The sequence below is a fragment of the Sparus aurata genome, chromosome 4 (genome assembly GCF_900880675.1).
Source record: "Sparus aurata chromosome 4, fSpaAur1.1, whole genome shotgun sequence".
In the NCBI taxonomy this organism is placed as follows: Eukaryota; Metazoa; Chordata; class Actinopteri; order Spariformes; family Sparidae; genus Sparus; species Sparus aurata.
Window position 1 is genome coordinate 6,864,384 of NC_044190.1, and position 21,416 is coordinate 6,885,799.

Sequence of the window (21,416 nt, forward strand, 5' to 3'; positions counted from 1 at the left end):
TCCTTTAAATGTTACAGAGAAAGCTACATGGGCTGTTTTCATTATAGACATTAAGAATATTTTTTATACCTTCTTTTTTGAGAGCATTTTGATGCTAGATATACTGCACTGCTTTGATGATAATTAGATGAGGAGGTAGCATGTTGTAAATATGGTTTCCAAACATTTCAACGAAAGCTCGGCTGAATGAAGACCTACATATTAAAATACTAAACAAATTCATACAGCTTCACAGCTCCTTCAGAGAGCAGCAATTCAATAAACTGCCCGCAATTTAATTTGCTGGGATCAAGCCATAGGGGATTCAACAATAACCAACTGTAATAATATGAAATTCACAAGTTCATTGGAAAAGTAGAAAGGGATGGCACAGAAGAATAACAGTGGCTTAGCGGGCAGGGAGGCGGCTCAGTGGCCCAACTGCCTTTACCACACTCTGTATATAATGAAGTGATGTGTTCTGAGGTTTATGCTTCATATTCATCCACTTCTCTTCCTCAACACATCATCTGTGTTCTATATACTGTATTATTCATTCTCAGCGCAGTCCAAAAGGCAACGAGTTCCAAGAAACATTTGATGAAAACAACATCCATCTTAATAAAACCAACTAAAACATAGCCAGGATTTGACAGCAGGAACACAAACCTTTGAGTCCAAGCTTGTCAAGTAACAGCTCAACAAGCCAACACTGTTCCCTCTCCTCTCTCTACAATGTCTCTCTCTCTGGCTCTTTTCAGCTGCTGTCGGCAATTAAGGGCAGCAGAGACAAGTAATCTCCTTCTGGGCGACAGGGCCAGACCAGAACAGGCATGTGGAGTGGTCTGTGCAGTGGGGGGTTGGGGTTGGTGGGAAGATGGAGGGGGGGGGCTGCGAGGCTGGCCCCAGCCTCAGCCCGAGCCAGGCCCTGCTTGGCTGCACTCAATCTCAGCCCAATAAAAAGCCCTTCATTGGCAGGGTGCAACTGAGCCAGACGGGCTGGGAGCATGTGGCTTTTAAAAATGAGGAGGGTGGAATAAGGGGGAGGGAGGCACAGAACGAAGGGCAGGAGGAGGGGGGGAGGGGGGGAACTGGAGAGTAAAAATGAGGAATATGATTCGGTAAAAAAGACAGATAATAACAGTATAAGGTGAGGGAGAAACACAGAGGCCGGGCTTTTGATGGATAGGGAACTACACAAAGCCAACCGTGTCTTCCCAGAAAAGACACTCTTGAAATACTGCTTAGGCAGTTCTGTCAAGGCTGGTTTCACCCAGGGAATGGAGAAACAGATGGGTTGTCTCGGAGCTATGGGCTACATGTGGGAGGTGAAAGGGTGTCGTTGGGAAATGTATGCAACAGCAATCGTTTGCCAATCGTTCTTTAATCTATCGTGTTCGCCGAACAACACATGGCTGTTTCTGGCATTCATTAACCCTCCAACGAACGCAGCTGCCCTCAGGAAACTGTACTGTAACTGCCTTTCAGCTTTTGCACGCACTTAGTGTGGTATTTGTTTTTCCATCGCTGCACAACACGGGACCAGAGCGCACACACGGTTCATGTATCACAACTAAAAACACTGTCACAAAATTAACTGCAGACGACAAAACCACAAATGATGTCAATGAGTGCAAATAAGGTTTGGTAAACCTCTTTGTTTAATTGAATCCATTTTACTGCGTATCCAGAACAAGTACCGAAAATTGGCACTAAATGGTTCGATTTTCAGACAAATGTGTTGTCACCGAGTATAAAGACACGCTGACGACACCTTATGGTTTGTGGACATTACCAGCATCCAGGAACAGTGAGAGGCTTGAAGCTAATTTGACATAATTACAACATCTCAAGATGCACACTGACCCAAAAAGACTATAAGCTTCCATTATGAAAGAAGTGGCTGTAAAACACTGGATACAAGCAAGATGACATGTCTGATAACATCTGCAAAGTCTAGAAGAACGTGTTAGCATTCAAGTTAGCGAGGGCTAAACTGTAAGTTAGTCACTTGGCTGGTCAAAGTCTAGTCTACTAAACTTTTTTGGTTTCATGCACCACCGAGTCACTTTCATAGGAATGAGCGGGTGCTACACCCACGAACCCAACAATTAAAAATCTGGATACAGCTTCAGAGGCAGATCCCCATTCCTTCCTAAGAAAGCTGCTCAGTGATGCAGGAAGCCAAAAAAGTTCCACTTCCCGGGTTTGAAATTACCCGGATCTTCCGCGTACATCTGGTTTAGCACTTGACTAACTTGAATGGGAATACAATTATTTAATCACGCAGCACTTGTCGAGCTTTCAAATGTTATCGGACCAAATGGCTCAAATTCTGATGAAGAAACAAGTCATTTTGAAGCGGTTGCGATGCTACAAATAACACTTCTCCGCCATTTTGCAGCCATTTCTTTCTTGATGTAAGCTTATGGGAAAATGTATTTTTGCAGTAATTACACAGTTTGGCCACTACAAAAATTGGCCTCTTAGCCTGGCACTCTTCCTGGGAGCTTGGTTTGGCCTCCAACACTTCAACCAGATATTCCCTACGAGATATACGGATAGACGCTGCCAGAATATTAGTATTCATGAAGATATTGTTATATTGTTATTGCCAACACAGACACGCCCTACAGCATACTATGCTTTATCTTCAATATTACTTGTAATGGGACCAAAGTGAGAAATAGACTTATTTTCTCATAAGCCTACATACCAGTCCCTCCAGAAAAACGCGATTATGCGATCGCATAATTCAATGCATAATCGGCCAAAGTCCGCATATTTATGCGGGGGCTGCATTTTTTCAAATACGCCGCACTTTTGCTGCATAAATTGCCGATTTCCGCACAAAATATGCGGGGCTTGCATGATTTCATAATCCCGCATTTTCGTTGCAAAAAAGTCACATATATCGTATCAGAAAGTTGAAAAATGTTGCGTTTACTTCACACAAGAGCAGCCATTTTCCTCTGTTGCCATGGGAACGTTATGAAGTGACGTAATTACGCGACGTGAACGTCATCAAAAGCTACAAACCCCGTGATGAAGCCATGATGAAGCCCACAAATCAGTCTCATTTGCCAACGAAAACCTTACAGTTGTAAATATATTAGTAGTATGTAAATTTACCTTACAGTAAGAGATTGCACTTTGTGCATTGGAAGCACTTTTTTTAACAGAAGATGTCTGTTTTGTATAGCTACCTCTGTAAAACAGAAAGCACACATTTTATTTTTTTATATTCTATTTATTCATTTTTACAGAAGTTGTAGCATATTCCTTTTGTAAAGCTACAGAACTTGTTTGACTCGTCAATGTTTTGTAAGTTTGAGCCATGTGTTTATTAAGGTCTGAAATAAAACAAGATGAGAACTAAAATATTCCCAGCACTTTCTGTGGTGTAGTATGCTGCTTATCATAGGAAGTAACAAGAAATGACTCTTTACATTAAGGTAGCAGCCTAGTGAGAACAGGGTGTTGGGGGAATCACTTTTTTTTCTCTTTTTCATCAAACCACAGTTTTTGCAAGTTCCCGCAAGTGTGACTCCAGACAGCACATGTAGCGGCGACCTTCAACACAATTTTTTAAGTGAAAATAACCAATTTGTCCACTTTATACTGGATAAATTGGGTCAGCATGTTCAAACGTTACACTGAGAATTCAAAATTAGACGTGTCCTTATTCAACTGATCTGAAGAAAGAGCCATCTGAGACGGACACATTATGACAGAGAGGCATTTATTTATTCTCACTTTTATATGTTTTTGATTGTATTTTGGTAAGAATCCTCTGATGTATCCTCATCTGCTGTTTGCTGTTAATGCAGACTCATTCCTCCATCTGTTTCACATTAAAAGCCTTGCAGCGGTTGAGGAGAAATAATCTTTTCACGTCACATTTACTGTTAAACATCTGCAGGAAGTGTTGAGTTTCATTAAGAGCAGCAAAGCATCATGAAAGGCGGCAAAGTAGAGTTGATCACAATGAATGACAACAGCTGAGTGAGAACAACGTTTCTGGTTAAACGTGAAAAAGAGAAACAAAAGTAAACACATGTTGCTTGATTCTGATGCTGTATTAATGGCTGTCATGGCTACATGACTACTCCCTGGTCTTTTCTTATTTCATCATTTTAGGACCAGCTTTTCTTGGATTCAGTATAACTCAGTCAAGACAACCTCAATTCAAAAATTGCAAATTGACCTGGTGGCTGTGTCAGTAGATAATTACCAGCTCCACTGGATAGGAATATGTTGTGAACTGGTTTATTCATGGTCACAAAGAGACCCTACTTCAAGGTATCCACAGTTCAAGTAAACAGCTTAACGCAAACAGGATCTCTACTGGAGAATGGCAAGCAGCCAAATGGCTCCATGCATGTAAATGTAGCCCGTGGCCTCCTCAGAAGCATATTTCAGTCTTTTAGACTTCAGCTGAACCTTGTAGTTTGTTTCTCAGCCAAATATACAGCAACCCTATCCTGGAGACACAAGACCACATCCCCATGTATGCATTTACATTTATCTTTGTATGTTTCATCTCCATTTTAAATATTTTTCTTTAACTGGCATCGTTGTGCAATAATAGAAATGGTATCATCTTCCAATAACCGGCTACAGACACGCAAGCAAGTCATTTTTAGTCCAGACACTGTGATTAGTCTTTCATATAAACAATATTAATGGCTGTTCACGTCTAAAATGCCTTTAAAACCAAGCTTCCTTTCTGAACCTGATGAATCGATGAATAAATCCTGACAAAAACTCAATGAATTTGATATTCAATTAATCACATTTTCGAGCACAAATTTAATTTTGTATTGCCGAACATCCCCTGGTTTCAGCTTTTACTTCAGCGGGGACTGTGTATACATACACACAACATTTTTAAGTTGAACTACAGGGACCATGACATGACCAACAATTTCTTACACACCTTTAAACAACCCTTTTAATTGGAGGCAAAAGGTGTGAACACATGTATCCTCAGCTTGTATGGACAGGCTTTGAATCTTACTGGTAGCAACACTGACCTTTTCCATCTAAACAGGTGGCTAATGCGCCTCACTTTGTCCCTTTCATTGGAGCGCCGGCACACTGAGTTGCCCAGCGATGATTAAAAATTTAACATACTCCTTCACCTGCAGAATCAACTGGTGTCAAGTTGGAGAGTGAACATTAATTATCTAGGAGTGTCCAACACTGGCTCCCGAATCTTTACATTATTAATATCCTCAACACAACAAGAGACATGTCTCATTATTAGAAGCTCAGCGCGGGGGCCATGATTTTCCAATTACTGCCGCCGTGTCTGTCTGCCCTGCTGCAAATTCCCTTCGCTCAGAAAATGCTCTGTTTCAGTCTAATCATCTACATTTGACACATTTTGCACTGACAGTAAAAAAGTAAAAAAGTAAAACACCCAAGTTACTACAGTTCATGTACAAGCTTGTACTTTTCATAAATTACACTGAAGATCTTTGTCTTTTTAATCAAACCTTCACTACAATGTGTCGATTACATTAAACTACCAAGCGAGCAATCTTGGCAGGACTAATTGATACTCACTGTGATGCCTTGGTGTTTTTCTGCTGTCATGTTTTGCACAAGAATCAACTCTGCATGTCAGCAATTGAGACTTCTTTATTGTCATGATGTAAATTACTTCAAGCTGTCACAGCCCACCACCTCACTATAAAATCCCCTGGAAGACGGTGGAGAGAGAGAGGCATTACAATTATTTTCTACTCCCTGGCCTCATGAGCATTACAGTCCAGCTCTGCACAAACGCTGTTGGTAAAGAGCGACCCACATTAGCGTTTCAGCTAGCACCATCGCTGACAGGTGTAGTGAAGTCATGTGTTTTTTCAGGCAGATTCACAGACTTCCTCACTTAGCCCAGTTCCACTTTCCCAGCCATGTTTATGACTTCACCTCCTGCATTGGCCCTCAGGCGAGAGGAAAACAAGCCTGCTTCACAACAGTCAAAGCTTTTTAGTCTCAACAAGCTAACGGCTGGAACTTTCCAGGGAAAAGGGGTCTCTCTCTCTCTCGTACTCACAGTTAAGCTTCTGTTTGACGAGTGAAGGACTCCTACAGAATAAACACATTTCTAATGTGCAGCGGAAAATAGCATTTTGAGAGAAAAAAAAAAAAATCTACTTGGGAAAATATGAGACACATTTAACTTAAAGTGGTTCCGAAGCTACATATTGCAAACATGAGTAAATAAGTACATGTTATTATTATTATATTTGACTTCAAGTATTAGCCAACCGCATTGTGTTTATAGAGAGTCACACAGGCAAACCCTTCCACTTAGTAGTTTCCTTTTCAACACACACACACACACACACACACACACACACACACACACACACACACACACACACACACACACACAGCAAGAACCCCTGGAGACAATTACCAAGTCTGCTTTCAAACCTCAACTTCAAAGAAAAATTCCAGGGAATCTAAGGCATTAAAACTTCTTATTTTCCACCACAATCGCCTTTTATCGGTGCCACAAATCCAGCTCTCCTTAACACAGGTGCTGTCAGCAAAAAGGCTCGTATTTTAAGTAAGGTAACAAACCACTTCACAGTGGGCATTTGATTTCATAATGTGGAAATGGAGAAGGACCGGGGAGTTTATGAACATGTCTGTCTCTGAAGGTGAATATTTGCTTTGATATCCCGACACTGGGGTGCAGCCCTCCCATCTGTGTTCACTCAGCCTCTGTGGGAACCAACTGTCTCTTCCCTCCTTCTCTCGAGGCTGGCAATGAGCATGGTTTGAGAAAAGAGCACAGAAGGAAGGCAGTCCCTTGATTCTTATCAAAGGCGAGTTTTAGGTTTCTCTAAGCCCATGGGTTAGTACTACAGCTTACAATAGACAAGGTGATCCTGCTGATATGCTCTTAGAGAGAACACAGTGAACTGCTCAACAGAAGGTGTTGAGTAAGAGCTCTTTACACGTCCTTTCAGTTTATAATTTAACAGTTTGCGTCAGTGAGCTAAAGTATGTTTTGGCTAAGACACCTCTTAGAGATTACATGGATATTTTCCTTGCACTGACAAAATCATGAATCATCTTAGCTCATGAACAATGAAGGTCTTCATTTATGATCAAATAAAGTAATGGACTGCTTGCTAAGTAAGCCACTGTTATCAGTATCTGTCAAGATATCCATTCTTGTATGGAACATATGCAGTTCACAATAATACAGTGTCAGATTTGCCAAATAAAATCGTTTGTGATTTTTTAAATAAGTCCTTGATTTTCAAAAGAAGCAGAAAATAATAGTTTCTCAGTTTCTCAAGCGATCCTTGATTTTCCTGGCTGAACAGCTCCTGGCAAACTTTATCAGGTGTAGATAGCTAGTTTATTATACTAACGTCAGCTAATTGTGGGTTCTCCATGTGTGCTACTATTCTCTGTAATTCTTATGTTTTGTGTCTAATAGCTCTTATATATTTTCCATTTATGAGATTCTTATTTCATACATTTAAAATCATTCTCCATTTATCTGTACTTATTCTGACGTTGTAATCTCCCTCTGCAAAATTAATAAAGGATTATTTCATATTCACTTGATGGCTACGTACATCAGTGATAAACTGACTAAGGCTACCTGCATGTCTCAGACAAAAACGTATCCTTATGAGCTGATGCTTGATGTAGACGACATGGAATTAAAGAAATACAGTACGTTTTCACTTGTAGCATTACAAAAGAAGAGGCTACAGGATGAGGACTAACTGGTGTGCTTGACAAACAAAATGCTATCTGGTATAGCAGCTGGCGGTGAGCTAGTTAGATGGCAGATTAACGTTATTGTGGATCCCACTGCTTTTCTCTCCGATTGGTTGCCTTGATTGGTTGTGTTGTTGTATTGAGGTAAGAGCAGTTTGGTTAGGGTTAGGTCAAGAATATTAAGTCTAGCCAATCAAAGGCAAAGTAGGGAAGGTCTTTGCACAAAAGAAGAGGGGTCCAAAAAGATGCAACACTTCTGTGAGACGTTGCGTTATGTTGGATGTCACGTTACGTTTAATCCGTTCTTTAAACTTTTGTGTTTTTGGACTTTCAAAAGCAAGAACATTAAAAACAATCTCTCCGACCACAGCCTCATTTACAAACTCAGCATGTGGACAAATCGGAGGCCTACTGTGCTGCTGCTTAAGTTTTGATTGTTAACATACGATTAAATGATCAATTTAGCACATGGTCAGTTCACACCAGGACACCAACACTGGTTTTATTTCAAACATAAAATACAAACAAGCATTCTCCTTCAATCCTCTGTGTCCATGTTTGGATTGTGGTTGCTGAGAGATGCTTTTTTCTTTTTAAACCAACATCTTAGATCATTTTAATTATACATTACATTTGATTTTTTTCCATAAAACTTTGAGCAGAAAGTGCAAGAGATGCTAGACAGGTGACTCTGTGCTCAAATATCATTCTTTTGTATTATCCAGCGTTCTGTTAAATGCTTCACACTTTCTATTTGAGGTCAGAGGAGAAGATGACTTCAGCAATTCCAATCTTATCGCGCCATTGAAAATACCTCATAGTAAAAAACTTATGATTAAACTGAAAAAAGATGTGTGCTTTCATGCCATGACCAAGGATGCAGCTCACTGGTGATAACATACCAATTTCTTTTAAACACTCGCAACAGGCCGTGTACAGTTGCACCAGCATTATTCAAGTAATTATGCTGAATCAAATTCTTGCTACACTGACCACCCAATATTTGAGAGGAAAGTAAATTATGTTGCATGTAAATCAATACCCCACACACTGAGTCTGCAAAAGCATTTAATGGCATATTTGCCCAGTGGACCATGAAAAGAAGAGCTTGTGCAGTATGTGCTCCGAGAAATGTCTCTAAATATAGCAACGGCGAAAGAGAGAAATTACTGTAGCTGACAGTAAACTGCAAATTTTGTATTGATTTTCAAAACCTATTTTAATCATATGCTTCTGCATCAAGCTGTTACAACTCTGCTTTCATTTTGTGTTAATTCTAGAACCCCAGTGGAAAAAAAAACTGTATGAGAAACATGGAGCAAAGATCTTGATCTGGCTATTTCAATCTACTATTTGTTTTGACCCCAGTGAAAGAAAGAAGCAATCCATTTTTAGTACTTCCTTGTTTGTTAAACAGAGGCCATTAATCTATTCATGTCAAAGTAAGATGTAATATGACGACTGAGAGACCAAATACACTTTTTGTTTCAGTGCCATATTACCAGACTACGGAGCAGATTCTCTTCTCAGGCTGTGAGATTCCTCAATTGGTCCTCAGCCCTCCATCATGAAACAATAGTTTTATTTTTATGACTTATCCAACTCGGTAATTTAAAATCTGAGCTGCAAACAGGCACTAAAAACAACTAATCATCATACAGAAACAGCCACTGTCAGATATGCTTAAAACTGTTTCATAACTGTTTAGACGTTCCTTGCAGGATGTTTAAATATTCAGATCTATGGAGAAATAAGATTTTACCAGCCAAGAGAACAGAGTTATGAGCTTCATCAGGAGCGTAAAGGTAGGCTATGATACTTGTTGCTGCCTAATCAGGCCCATATTTGCATATGAAAGATGTTTCTAGGTGTTACTTCATCTATGAATATTAGAAAATGTGTCACTTAGGATTCGTTTTTATGGATACCAGAATATAACATTCATTCTCTTGCATACCAATCCTTTGTTGCCTCATTTACAGGAAATCAAAGATGAATGTCAGTTTTTGGAGATGTGATTTAAATGGAGCCATTTGGAACAATAACACATCATTTTCTATGTGTTATGATAATGTGATTTTAAGTGCAGCAAAACAATCCTTGATTAAGCTTGGGACTTTCTTTGAAAGAAGGAAACTGTGTATTTTTATATGGCTTATACTCTCATTCAATAGCTTTTAAAATAATCTGTAAGAAATCCTCTCTGTGGATTCTCAGACACCTTCTGTAGTTTTACCTTGCTGCCACCCTTCAGCTCTAAAGTTGAAAGACATTTCAGCAAGATGTCACTTCACAAAGGGAAAAAACATCATATCTGATGTTAATTCTGCTTGATCTCATATCTATGGTGCAGACTGAGAATTCCCTGCTGCCTTTTAAATATCGAAAGTTATGTCAAGGCACAGTTCTCTGTGTTGTGGAATTAAGACATTTACTGAGTGTGATTATAACACTTCTACAGATGAGCAACAGCATTCAGCTGAACGTTGTTTTGAGAACCAACTCAATTGTTGTTTTCTTTAACCGACAAAGATGCCGACCCAAAGACACTAAACACGAACACATCATCAAAAGGTAACATGATTTTTTAAAAGAATTTATCAGGTCAAATAGTGTTGCGTAATATACATTATAGCAAGTACTTTGAATTACAGAATGCAACATGACCTTTTAAAATTGTATTGGATTAAAACTCTTTGTCTCTGTTTGTTATTGATTCCGACGTCAGATCATTCTTAAATACACTGGCAGTCTTCAAGGAACAAACCCATGATGCCTGTGACAATGCTGGTAAACTTGTAACACATCCAGAGAATGTATTTAGGTTGATTTGATCCTATCAGTGTAATTTTTTTTGTCACGCTTATTATATGAATTGTTGAGCGACGGCCAAAACTGTGGTTTGTCAGGTTACAGTGACCTTGACCTTGGACCACTCTAATCTAATCAGTTCATCCTGGAGACCATGTGGATGTCTGTGCCAAATTTAAAGAAATCCCCTCAAGGCGTTCTTGGGATAGTCCTTTCACAAGAATGGGAAGGACAGAGAAATACAGACAACCCGAAAAATTTAAATAAGTCTCACTGGCTTTATGGCCAAGAGGAAGCTGAAATCTTTTTTTGTTTGCTGCACACAAACAGAAAGATTAATGGCGCTGGAAGCATGGACAGCCTCCCTTGCCTCCCCCTCTTTCTCTATACTTTCCTCCACTCTGATGTCGCTAGCAGGAAGTTGCTGAGCAGACATGTCGCCCAGCAGAGTACAATTGAGTTTGTAATCTCTGACCCTGCAGTCGCAGAGAGTCTCTCGCTCTCTGTCTCTCTGGTTCTGCCTCCGTAGGAGAGATACTTGAGGTTATACTGCTGCTGAGTCTGGGCTTGGCTGAATGAAGATCTCTTCTCAAATGAACACACACAGGCATGGGTGACATAAAGCAATTGCATAGGCATGCCTGGGGAATCTGGCAAAAACACTCAAAATCAGCTAGACATAACGAGTGAAGTAATGCCTGTGCTCATATTTGGACAGCAACAGGCATAAAGAATAATGATTAAATTGGGAGCTCTTCCAACTCCTGATAACACCATAGCAGGGAAACACGATCGCCCACTGACTTTGTGCAAAGTACTTACTGACTACACCACACAACCTTCATTCATTTCCTCATTCCAAAACAGAAAACTGGCACAGACACTGGCCTCATGAGGAGCCATTTTGTGGCATCAAAAACAAACACCAGATGTTGAGATGGGAGATAAATGTCAAACATATTGATGCTATGCTTCATTAAAGCTCATTGTGGGTGGTTACAATTTGCCTGTGGCACCGAATAGATCACGACATTAAAATCTGTAGAGGTCTCATTTTTCTTGTTTTATTCAAACATTGTTTAACACAGTCGGGGTCATTATTTCAAAGAGAACAAACTGAGAACCAGAAGACTGTTGTTCTGGAGGTTGTTCCAGTTACATGTGCTGAGACCAAAAAGCTGTCTGCGGAGCCATGCAAAATTGCAAACATACCTATTCAAAAACAGCAACAGCTAAACATACTTTAACCACAAATGACAGGCTTTTAAAGTTTGGGTTGAACAGATTCCAGTCCATTGACTTAATTCCTTTGATTCTCTTTCCTACATTCCCTCAGAATATTTACTAGTATTTGGAGGGTATCGTTTGTTTCTTCCATACATGCTACATTAGCTAGCAATACGAACAAAAACAAGCCATTGTTGGCTTAAATGACGTGTTAGTTTGGGTGATACTTTCGCTGCTTGTTGGAACAAGTGCAAGTAACAAAGTATCATAATAACTGACGCAACACAACACTTTCAAGGCTTTAGAGGCATTAACTAATTGGGCTAAGCAATAGCAGAGGATCAGCGTCTTGTTACCAAGGAAAATGCAGTGTCTAGCCTCTCAGGACAAGACACAGTACCATGAGGGCTGGGAATGAGATGGATTCAGCCAGGAGTAAAAATAAATAAAACTTTTCTTTTTAAGATGTATATTCTCTAATAAAAATTTCAATAGAGGCCAGAAATCTCAAGAAACAGATTAATAAATGTCAAAGGAATAATTCTCTGGAAGAACATTTCTGTTTTTTGTGAATCAAATCTATTTCCTTTATATACACTTTATACTTTATTATGGTAGAATTAAGAAATGAATTAATGTTCTTGTCAAGTCTTTGAAGGTTCATACTTGTAACATTTTTGCACCGCATCAGAGAAACAACCATAGTGTAGATCAACTGTGACAGCAGGTAATTACGAGCCATACTGAATCTTCTTGTTAGTCTGTGAACTCGTAGTCATTATTACAACGGCAAAGGAGGAAGTCAGGTGAAGTACTATAATGAGGAAGTTTAAATAGGGAGGAGGTTGGGGAGGGTGGCTGAGATCAAATAAGCACAGGACTTTCACCCAGGAGTCCAGAGTAAAAACAAAAGTTAACGCTTACTTATTCTATCTCAGTGACAAAGTGAAGTCAGGTGATGTACATTACATGACTGTAGTTACATGAGTAACGTGGTTCCTTTAGATCACAATGTTATCAGCAACCTCACCAAGTAATAAACAGAGAGAATACAATAAGGGTGAAGTGCAGGTCTGTCCTGTCACTGTCTGTCCGTTGTTTTGGGGACGGTATATATCTTGTTTCAGAGTGTCTGGCAATCGACCTATTCAGTGGTTCAGGCATAAGGAGGTGATGAGTGTGATGCTGATCCTTCACCAATCTTAGCCACATAACGGGCAATATTTAGTGATTGTTCACGTAAATCTTAATTACATTATAATTAAAACTGTCAAACAATCTTTTAATTTGTCTGAATGAATAAAAATACCTGAGTTTTCCAATTTTTTCTTGCATTAATGTTAACATTAGAGTGTTGAATTTTCAATTATAAAACTAAAAAAGGTTAATGATTTATTAATCAATTAATTAATCATTCCCCATTCTGTTACAGTCAATAATATTAGTCAATACTTTATTATTATGAGTACCTTGCAGGTTTATCTGTTAATGCTCAAAATGACTGTGATGGGGTAATGATGACATAATGACGATGACTTTGGCAACATGTGAGACAGTTCATAAAGGAGATTTTAAAAAAAAAGATAAAGAGGTCTGACTTGAAAGAGCAACAATGCATCACATAATATTCAAAGAGAAAAGAAGAATTTCAACCGGTTTAGCATTAAGTCTAACACTTTATACAATCTGGTATTCAGTAGCATCTCTTTGATTCTGACTTATTTTCATCAACCACGCTGTCTTTTAGGCCATCAAAGGAAGCTGTCTGTGTTGCCTTTATCATTGTTCCTAGTTCCTGTGATCAGCATACAGCGGGAGGAACAAGTCCTATTAAAATGAGCAGAACAAAATGGAGGAGAGGTAGAGATAACTGCCAGCAGAAACGGTGTGACATTCGATGAAGTAGTCTGAGGACAGCAGTGAAATTCTAAACAGCGTAGCAGGTAATTTCAAGTCTGGCAGATGGTTCTATGTATTTTTCATGCTGTTGAAAACCTGTGACTGAGGTTTGGTTGGTTGTCATCCAGCGCCTGGGGACCCGAGGCTGAATGCATTCTACACACCACTGCAGAATCACATGATGTCTGACCTCTCTGCCATGGCAAACTGCCCAGCAAGGAAAAAGGGAGGAAGGGGAGGAATGTGAGTGTGTTACTATGTGGCTGAGCTTGTGCAGAAAGAGAGAGGGATGCATAGTCACATGTAAACATTATCTGAATTCTCCAGGCACACGTACAACTTCACAGCCTTGACCCGTAAAACACACTGTTAGGGAGAAAGCGGGGAAAGTATGAAGAGGGAACGAAGGTGGGGGGAGGGGAGCCACCATTGCAAAGGATTCTCGCTATGTTACAGAAAGAGGGGGAAGAAAAAATAGCACTGCCTGACTTTTCTTTCTTTGGAATGCATCCAATATATCCTGTGAGGGATGTGTGTGTGTGTGTGTGTGTGTGTGTGTGTTTGTGTGTATGTTTGTGTGCGTGTGGCATGCTGGCAGGAAGGCTTTCAGCATATAAATATCACATTACCACACAAGGAAACGCAGGCATCAGTCCGAGCTTCCAGCCGGCCTAACGAGCACGGGGGCTCCACTCTGGAGGTCAGAGGCACAGCTTGCACAAATGGAATTCCACAGAAACCAGCAATTCTTTTGACAGATAAGTGGCAAGGCTTGCAGCTATGTGATATGGTATAAGCCAGTGGTTCCAGTTATCTGACATGTGCTGGTGTGCAAACATCCACTGAGCTGCAGTACATATACAGTATCATACTACTATAATGGGGTAATCTATACACTCATAAAGAAGCTAAACAGACCATAAGGAAGGCTTGTTTTATTAACTGGATAATCAGTGCAGTTTGGATGGCAAAAGGAGCATTTCACCAACTTCCAATTTTAAACCAACAAACCAAATCCAGACTACACCATGATTACATTATCAAACCAGCATCTAAGATCTGTGTGAAGCTTTTGAGGTGACTGTATGGTCCTTTTTTTCAGGCTTCATGTTCCTTGAAACTCTACTGCTGTGTGTTTAGTTATTTACCTGTTAGCTCTTACAGCTCTCCGTTAGCTGTAAGCTATTGGCTTATACATAATCATCTCTGATCGCCCAAATCACATTTTCTATTGTATCTGGGCCAGCCCTAATATTATCTCATACATATCCTGTATGCAGATGACACAGCTACATACATATCCACATACAGACGCAACCGTTACTTACTGTATGCAGAGGACACTGTAGTATACATACCCTGTATGGAGGCAATAATTTGACATATGTTTTAATTTCATGTATGCGTATGCTACTGTATGCAGATGATACTGTTACATATTTGCAGACTGAAAGTGAATTTTAAATATCTAAAATATTCTGGCGGGATATTCTAAATAAAAAAAGTAAGTCAACATTTAGAAGGAAAACATGTTTAGTAATTTAATACATTTTCTCTCTTCCTTCTTTTAAACAAAATGACAACAAAATGTTTATTTTGCAATGATTAGTAAGTGACATGTTGTTGCTATAAAAAGGTTTTGCATTCATTTGCCCTGAATGCTATTGCAGTGCTTTTAATGTCATTGTTTTTATTCCCAAGCTTTTTCAAATGAGATGTTTGGACCTGCCATTGTAGGAAAAACACAGGTGTTACAATTAACTACTATCACAATAAGACTGATATTGTTAAAGTGAAACTCTCGCCAGAAAGCAACCAAGGCTTTATTTGAGATTGAATATGAGTCAAACCTTCGTGTAAAAGCATAATTACGAAGAAATAGGCACTTTTAAGATTTACCGTAGTTTCGTTTTCGGGCAAGCTAATTTTCAAGTGGGTGCAGGGGCACTCTGACCCTAGCATCAAAATCGCTTCTTTTAAAACACTACTAAGGCTCGAGACAACATGAAACTTTGCTCGTAGCATCACCAGAACATGGTTTGTGTACACAGAGTTTACTAAAAAGAGGGTTTCTGGACAACTCATGTTAGCATTAGCATGTCCGGCACGTCGGATCCCCGAGTGCGACCTAACAGGAAGGCTTGAGGAGCGGTCCACCATTACTCTCCTGCCTGTTAGGCGTTTTAAAAATAGTGATTTTGATGCTAGCATAGAAGTGCCCCTGCTCTCCATTGAAAATTGCCGAAAACTAAACTACGGTAAATCTTAAAGGTGCCTCTTTCATCGCAATTATGCATTTACACAAAGGTTTGACTCATATTCAATCACAAATAAAGCCTTGGTTGCTTTCTGGCGAGAGTTTTACTTTAAATTAAATTCAATAAGCATTAATTGTGTTATTTACATGTTCTTCTCCTCCTGTGACATGTCAAAATGACTTTGCGACTGAATTGGTGTTCATATAGCCTATGAGTGGATGATGGCGTAATGATCAAAGAAATGTGAAACCTGAGTATAGACCACTCAGGGCTGAAAGCTATAAACCATGCACAGAAAGCCATATCTCAAATATGTGTCTGTCTGATATACAGAGCTGCCAGGGGAAGTGTTAAACGTCAGCCTTCAGCAGATGAGAGGTAGATATACTTATCTTTAAAACACTGTTCCTCAAAAACCTCTGAATGTTGAAACTTTCAGATTGTATTATCATGTCAGCATTTCATCATCAGGAATAGGATCCTCTGATTAGACACACACACACACACACACACACACACAAAACCCACGTTGACTTCTTGCCCTCATCGTTCTTTCATATGGATGAATACAGCACTGAACAGTCGCTGGTTTTCCTCTTTCTCGGCTTTTCTCTCTGACTTGTATTCACTAAGACAGGAAGCTTTGCAGCTGGTACAGAGTAATAAATTTGACCCTTATTAAGAGTGTGGATTGATCCAATCAATTCTTTCTCCACAGGAGTAAGTTCCTGGTGCGATTTGAGCTCTATATGGGATGTGATGTGCCTTTGCCTGTGCTGTTGACCAAATTGAGAATGGGTCTGTGCATTAGTGGATAAATGTTGCACTGAAAACATAGCAAGATGTTTGACTACATTTAATTGCACAGCTGAGTATCAATTTTATGTGTGAAGTAAACCATCTGCATCATATCCACCACCCTTAAACCTGCTTAGTACGGCTGCAGCTCTCTGCTCATCCATTTTAATTATCCCTCTCTGCCTCTTCCTGCAGAAACAATTTTCAATCTGTAACCTACCTATCTTTTTCCAAACCCCCCTCCCCCCTCTTTCTGCAGAAAGAAGGTCAGGCGTACATCTCAACCCGTTGCTGAGTGAGCACGGGGGGGAAGGGGTGGTGAGACAGAGTACAGATCATAATGGCTGGCAAATTATCAGTAGTAAGGGTGGCTGGGGAGTTGGGAGGAGTGAGAGATTATGGGGGGAATGGATCAATACACCAGTCAATTTCTAATGAGGGAAAGAACTGGTTCAAGTCAAGCAGATGGAAATCCTGCTCTGCCTAGGGTGGTCTTTCTTCACTATCTGTCAGCAGGGTGTTGGGGTTTTACTGCTGCTTTGTACAACAGTGCCCCAACAGGAGAAGGACTGTTATCACACTGGATCCCTGTTACTTAAATATTTACATTTACTGCATTTTTTGGATTCATAGTGTTTCTCTCATGATCTACCCACATTCCACTTTCTCTAAATATTTCATATATCACTAGGGGCAGATTTAGAAGAGCCTGAAGAATAATGGCTGTATGTCCTTCACCTCCCCCCTCTTTTAACCACCCACAACTGCCAGCACAGGACAGTAAATCCTGCATCTCACCCACTCAGCCCAACCCAGCAGCTCAGCTGTGTGCTACTATGTATTAGCACAACATGCACTCTTCTGCTTTTATGAAAAGAAGCGGGCTCGAGCCGCTGAAGACTAAACAGCTAATAGTCTCTGCTTTTTCCAAAATGGTGACTGGAACAAGCACCATCATTAAGCATTTGGTGCTGTTGTTCTTCTCTGGTTGCTTCACTATTTTCTACATCTGCCTTCCTTTTTTTTCTGAGGGGCCTTGTGTGGGGTGGGGGTGTTATTTATGGCTGCTCTGTGCAAGTGGACACACACACACACACACACACACACACACACCCTTTCACAGGATGAAAGGGCAGTCACACTGCCTGCAAACATGATTTTACAGCCCTGGGTGGAATGAGTGGTGGAGGAGAGAATGAGGACAGAGTACAAAAGGGGAAAGCCCTTAGATTTACAGGTCCCAGCAGTCAGAAGGCAAACCATGTCGCAGCACACATTTTTAAAGTAGTTCTTACCCAAACGCAGAGCTCCTCAGAAATAAAACAACTGCCTTAATGAAGGAGGACACAAATGTCAAAACGCGTGCGCAGAGAATCGTGGAAACAAAAGCACAAAATCCTAAAAGAGGATCATTGTTTTTTCCGTGCTTGTGTTTTGTTTTAATTGGAACAGGAGACTGTGCAATTTCCAAAAGTGATCCCTTTCACTATCTCATCAAAGACTGCTTACAAGCCTGTGTGCACATGTGGATGAGGGCTTGAAGCTTTGCAGGGTTACAACATGTTTGTGCAGTGTTTACAGTCTCACTGTGGACTATCCCATATGTATGCATGTGTGTTGTTTTGTGACTATAGAGTCATACATGTTACTGTTTGTACACAACATGAAAATAATGAGAAGTGACTGACTCCTGGGTATGTGTATGTTGAGATTTACTCTAACGGATGTGAAAAAGGTAGAGTAAATACTTTTAATAAGTCATTTGAAGTGTATCTCAACCCTATTATTAAAAAAAACAAGAAGGCTATAAATCAACAATATTAAGTAGTTGAGTCCTTAAAGTCTGAAATTACTGAATAAAATTAGGGTTGCAACTGATGATTGTTTCAGCACATCTTCAAAATAAAAACGACCGTAAAAGCAGCTTACTTAAACCAGTATTCACATTTCTTGTTGGGTGGTGCCCTCTAGTGGCATTAGTAATTATTTTGGCAGCAAAGGAGAAAGTCAGGTGAAATATTATTCAGAGCAACAGAGTCCACAAGGGGAGTTAGATGGGTGCTCGTGTTCATTGTGAACCACAATGTATAGGTCAGTTATTTTAATGTACTAATGTAGTTAATCTACAGGACATAACCTGAGTACATAACTTAACTCCGATTAGCTATGTAATGTATTGTATGTTAGTTGTTACTGAAGTTACACAAGTAGAGTGGTTATTCTCATCCAAACTATGATGTTTTCCTAAAGTTAACCAAGCAGTCTACTACACTAAAACAAAACAAACTGCCAGTGTACGATAAAGGTCTGCAGTGTTTCCCACACATACATTTTACAGTGACCTGGCCATGCAAGAACAAGTCCGATCCACTGAGGGTGGCAAGTGTTGTCTTGCCTAAAACTGCGAGGGTAAGATAAAGTACTGGTAGGCCCGTTGCTAGTACGCTACAACAAACATGTTTCGGGAGCCACAGGCAGTCGACCTATTCAAATGTTAAGGTGTGAGTATATGTTGATCCTCTTTTGTTGATTTATCTGTAAAATTGAGCTTAAACTGTTAGAAAATAGTAACAAATTTGGATAACAATTTACCAGAGCCCAAGGGGATGTCTTAAAAGCTCCTGTCTCAGTCTAAAACCAGTAAATATTGACATTTGAGCGGCTGGAAACAGTCAAGGTTTGGCATTTGTGCTTCAAAACGATGAATTGATTACCATAATAGCTGCTGATTACTGATCAGTGATCAGCTTATTGTTTCAGCTTTAATATTAGCACAAATAAACTGTAAAAGGATAAGAGCAATAGACCTCAGATGAAGCAGTCTCTAGCAAAGCCAGAGGCTTAAACAGCCTAGACGAGGGCTGCAATGTAATTAAGTTTAAAAGTGTTCCATTGACAGAGACTGGGAGAGCGACTCTGTGTACACATGACGACTTAATGGGGAGTGGGGTGTATTTTCCAGTTTATACTTGGTAAAACTGCAATTAATTAAAGTAATTTGGGTTTAAAAGCTCAAGTAAACAGTTTATGAGTCCAAAACAGCAGCAGTGACCAGACTGCCAATAGAGCCACATCAAATATTCAGAGTGAGTCCTCGTAGCACTCTGGTTAAGGGTGGATCTCAGTTAAAGTGTTCATGGAAGACATAAAATGGAAGGCATAGACAGCAGCAGTGCTCTCTATTGTTGTATCAGTAATCAGAGGGCACTCATGTCTTCTGTGGCTGTGAGATAAAATAATTGCTTTGAAAAATGCTGCACAGACAAAATAGTCCGATGCAAATGTAAGTATATGTATCACCATTATGGTGGGAGGTAACTGGGATAATGAGGGCTTGGATCTGTGTGTCTGTGGTTCCTTCTGTGGTGCATACTGTCTCTAGTGGTAAATACTGCTGAGCTGGGAAGGAGATGTTGTAGAAAAGGTACAGTGTGACCTCTGCTGGTAAGAGATGATGTCGCTCACCACAATATGCAGGACCCCCTCAGTAAAACAGTATTTCCAAGTAAAAGTTTAAAAGAAATACAAGAGGTGAGGTCATCCTAACACATATGCAAATGCCCAGATTTTATAGTTCACCGATAACTACCCCCACATGCTGATGAGGAGTTGGGTGACGTTGCGTAGTCCACCAAATGTTTCTGGGGATTCACAGCAAAAAAACACCACAGCATTCTGCTGAGGTAGATGGAGACTTCAAACATATTAAAAAAAAAACAGGAAAAAGCAGAAAGAAATACAGAAAATACAGCTTGTACGGCATAATTAAATTTTCCATCAGCCCTGAGAACCGAAATTGATTTGAAAAGTTATAATTAGACTCTCATCGTGCGGTCAGGGTCATGCACACACGTCAGACAGGGTGACAGCCAAGGCTTCCAGCTGAGCAGCTACAGTGAAGATATCAACTTATATAAAAGTTGTAAATAACGTCTTTCCAAATATCTTTTTTTTTTCCTTTTTGTTTTGAAACAAGTCCCCAGCTCCTTCAGTTGTTTAGAAGAATGCTGGTTTGTGGTTCTGATGCGTAAATTCACCCAACATGAGCCTTCGCTAAGCAAGTATAATTCAGTAATTCATAATGATTTTAACTCACAAGACTGTTTGTGTCTGGACGATAATGAAGTTGTTTGACTGTGTGTGTTTAGTCTCATACAGTGTGGTCTTGGATGAGGTAAGCCTCTGGATGTCTATAAAAACAAAGAGTGCGGTCCAACATGTCTGTGTGTTTCAATTTCCATGATGATGTTTTACTCCCTCTGGTGTTATTGTAATACTTGAAACTCAACTGCAATTCCAATACTATTACATGACGAGACAAAATTAGGCGTCAAGTTTTATTAAACTTAGGGGCTTTGTTACGTACTGACAGCTGAAGGACCGGACTAGCCAAACTGAGGAGGTGATGGAAATCATAAGAGCTCCAGCAGTCAAAACAGAACAACAGCAACAGCATCAACAGACCACCAAGTCAGGCAAAGCAAACATTTCCCTGTTTTGTTGCAACTACAAAGTAACCAAACACTGACGCTCAGCTCAAGAACATAAATCCTACCAGTCACATGGGGGAATAAAAGTAACAAACAAAGTATCACAGTTGATTGTTGTTTTTATGCAAAGTGGCAATGTGTAAAGATTGGTCACCCGTCAAAGGTCGTTCAAAACTAATAGGAGGCATCACATCAC

At 39.9% G+C, this 21,416-nt stretch overlaps 1 protein-coding gene across 2 annotated transcripts in view; it reads right to left on the reverse strand.

The window, feature by feature from the left end:
- The window catches only part of trip4 (thyroid hormone receptor interactor 4), an 86,316-nt gene that overhangs the window by 59,712 nt on the left and 5,188 nt on the right, over positions 1–21,416 (reverse strand). The gene's annotated exons all lie outside the window — the stretch shown is intronic.